This window comes from Zalophus californianus, chromosome 2 (assembly GCF_009762305.2).
Source record: "Zalophus californianus isolate mZalCal1 chromosome 2, mZalCal1.pri.v2, whole genome shotgun sequence".
Classification (NCBI taxonomy): domain Eukaryota; kingdom Metazoa; phylum Chordata; class Mammalia; order Carnivora; family Otariidae; genus Zalophus; species Zalophus californianus.
Genome location: NC_045596.1, coordinates 174,773,734 through 174,777,465, shown reverse-complemented (window position 1 = coordinate 174,777,465; position 3,732 = coordinate 174,773,734).

The following is a 3,732-nucleotide window of genomic DNA, read 5'->3' as shown; positions in this document are numbered from 1 at the left end:
ACTGACCGTAGTGATAAAGTATCTTCTGGTTTATGCTAGGGAGTTGGTGGCAGAAAGGAGAGGTATTAGGCATCATTTGACATAACATATGGAAAACCCAATTATCCCACTAGAAGTCTCCTTCTATAAATGATGCTATTCAGTGGAACATTATTTTTTTCATGTTTTATTGAGATATAATTGGCATACAGCACTGTGTAAGTTTAAGGTGTACAGTAAAATGACTTGACTTACTATGAAATATTACCACAATAAGTTTAGTAAATATCTATCGCTTCATATAGATATAAAAAAAAAAGAAAGAAAATGGTTTTTTTCCCCTGAGAAGTCTTCAGATTTACTCTCTTAGCTTTTGAATATACCATATGGCAGGGTTAACTGTTGTCATCATATTGTACATGACATCCCCAGTACTAATTTATCTTATATCTGAAAGTTTGTACCTTTTGAATAACTCCATCCAATTCTTCCACCCTCTACCCTTTGCCTCTGGCACATATGATTTTTTTTCTATGAGTTTTTTTGTTTGTTTGTTTTGGGTTTTTTTTTTCTTGTACTCACATTGATGGATGTTTGTGATTTTTTGTGAAATAAAGAGAATAATGTAACTCTATGTATCCATTATCCAGATTCAACAATTATAAGCATTCTGCAATTTTCATTTCATCCTCTCTTGTTCATGATATATTTGAGGAGTGAAATGCACAAATACATAAAGTATCACCCAATTTTTATTTTAAAAAGTAACATACACAGAAAAAGAGGAAGAGTGTGTTTGTGCATGCATGTGTGTGTGTGTGGCGTGCGTGCGTGTGTTTATTTTGTAAAAGATCTAGGAAAAAAACACATCAGACTTACGTAATTATCCCTAGTGTGGGGAGTGAGGTGGGTAAGAGTGAAGGTAGGTAGATTTTATTTTATTTTATTTAAAAATTTTTTTAGTGAGAGAGCATGAGCTAGGGAGTGGGGGGAGGGGAGAAGGGGCAAAGGGAGAGGGAGTGAGAGAAAGAATCCCAAGCAGGATCCACGCCCAGCTCAATCTTGGGGCTCAATACCACAACCCTGAGCTCATGACCTGAGCCAAAATCAAGAATCAGATGCCCAACTGGCTGAGCCACCCAGGTGCCCCTGGTAGGTAAGATTTTAATTTTTCACTCTATACTCCTGTTTTTTTTTTAAACAACATCATGTATTGCTTTTACTAAAATAAGCAGAAAAAAAATAAAAGAAAGCATTTTACCCAAAGAGCTTAACAAAACCAACCAACATTATTATCACCATTAACCTCAGTGTTCATGGGAGAAATTTAGTCCAGCGTTTATCTATGGCCTTTGTAATATTTTCCTTTTTTACTGTATCAGATATCAAAAATGTGTTGAACCAATTTTATTTATTTATTTATTTATTTATTTATTGAAGATTTTATTTATTTGAGAGAGAGAGAGAATGAGAGACAGAGAGCATGAGAGGGAGGAGGGTCAGAGGGAGAAGCAGACTCCCTGCTGAGCAGGGAGCCCGATGTGGGACTCGATCCCGGGACTCCAGGATCATGACCTGAGCCGAAGGCAGTCGCCTAACCAACTGAGCCACCCAGGCGCCCTGAACCAATTTTAATATATATGCTACCAATGTAATCATATGTAGAAAACTTGCAGCAGTATTTCCAGAAAAGAAAAAAAAAAAAAAAAAAACAACGAAGCTATCCAGTGACAGCAAAGGCCTGAACAAAATTATGAGGATGGCAGGGAGTTGTTAATAATTGATTTGATCAATGCAGAGTGAGTTGTCACCAGAAGATGAAGAGTAGCCAAATCCTCTGCATTCCATTTACATCAAGTAGGAGGTGAATTCAGGTATTGCATGCTCTCTGGAGACTGATAAGCCCATTACTCACACGATAAACATTGTATTACCGTGGCAAAGCTGCTACCCTGAGAGACACTAATTCTTTTTTGTGTCTCTTCTGTGAACACATGAGATAACTTTCAAGAAAAGGAGTGAGTGCATAATATTGAGAAAAATTTGAGGAAGTGCCTTTTATGAACTGAATTGTGTCCTTCCCAAATTCAGATGAAGCCCTAACCTCTAATGTGGCTTTATTGGAAGTAGAGCCTCTAAGGAGGAAGTAAAGGTTAATGAGGTCATAAGGGTGAGGCCCTAATTTGATAGGACCGGTGGTGTCCTTTTAAGAAAGGGAAGAGACTCCAGAGATCTCCCTCTCTCCGTGTGTTAAAGCCAAGGAGAGGCCTTGTGAGGATACAGAGAGAAGGCATCTGTCCACAAGCCAGGAAGAGAGGCCTCAGCAGAAACCAATCTTACCAGCACCTTGACCTTGGACTTCTAATCTCCAGGACTGTGAAAAAATAAAATTCCGTTGTTGAAGCCATTCAGGCTGTGATATTCTGTTATGGCAGCCCTGACAGGCTTCATACAGTGCCCTAGCATTTTTCTTTAAGACTCTTTCATTTAACCAAGATCCCCTGTTATCTCTTTTCAAAGGATTCAAACTTCCAGTCTCATCTCTATCTATTGTCCTCAATCTTGTTCTCTCTCAATCATCTCTTATCATTTCTGTATTGCTCAGATTTTATTAAAATAGAGTCTTGTGCTCTTTAGATAAGAAATTGAGGAAAATGTAGTACAATGTGATTTTTCTTTGAACTGACTGGTTAAGAAAAATATAGCTCATAACTCTGCTTTAGAATTAAATTGCCAAAATACTTTAATTTCCATACACATTTTATTATCTTCTTTATGCCCTACATATTAACTTTATTCATCTGAATCCATTTGAAAAATGGTGACCCTACCTATCAGGCTATCAGGATTCCCATTTCTATTCAAGCTGAGTTGTCAAACTATTATTTTTTTGTGAACATCAGAGGTAAAGAATTCTCTCTTATCTAACCATAACGACAACAGCAGCAACAACAAAATGGCAATTACATAAGCTAAAAGATTGTGTTATTCTTATTGTAGTAAATATCTCTTACTATATACATGTATCAAATCATCACATTGTATACCTTAAACTTACACAGGGCAGTATGTCAACTCTATCTCAATAAAGTTGGGAAATTAAAAAAAAAAAGAATTCCACCTTAAGTATTATTGTTTTCAATACGCAGCAGGATCCCTGATTTAGATCAATTTAGTTAATTTAATTTAGTTAATACTAATCCTCAAAATTCTTATAGGTCGGTGATAAACCCAAGTTAGCAGAAAAAAAGATCCAAATGACCGTGAACCTTAATGATACATAAATGCTAAATACTACTTTTCAGGTTTAAGATTTTTATTTATTTATTTGACAGAGAGAGAGACAGCAAGAGAGGGAACATAAGCAAGGGGAGTGGGAGAGGGAGAAGCAGGCTCCCCGCTGAGTAGGGAGCCCGATACGGGGCTCGATCCCAGGACCCTGGGGTCACAACATGAACCGAAGGCAGACTTGACTGAGCCACCCACGCGACCCGGGTAATTAGTTCTTAATCATAACTGGCTGTGAGACCTTTGGTGAGGTACTTAGCTTCTAGGTTTGTTTTTTGTCTGTAGAGAGAAGGTATTCACTGCTATTGTTTGTGTTTTTTCCTGAGATGTGTGGTTTAGAGAAAAGTTTGTGAGGCACTGGGCAAGATGATCTGTAAGATTCCTTCAACTTCTAACATTCTTTCTGTCATATGTCATAATTCACAGTCCCAGCTGCATGGCATGCTGGGACATTCTAACAAGCAG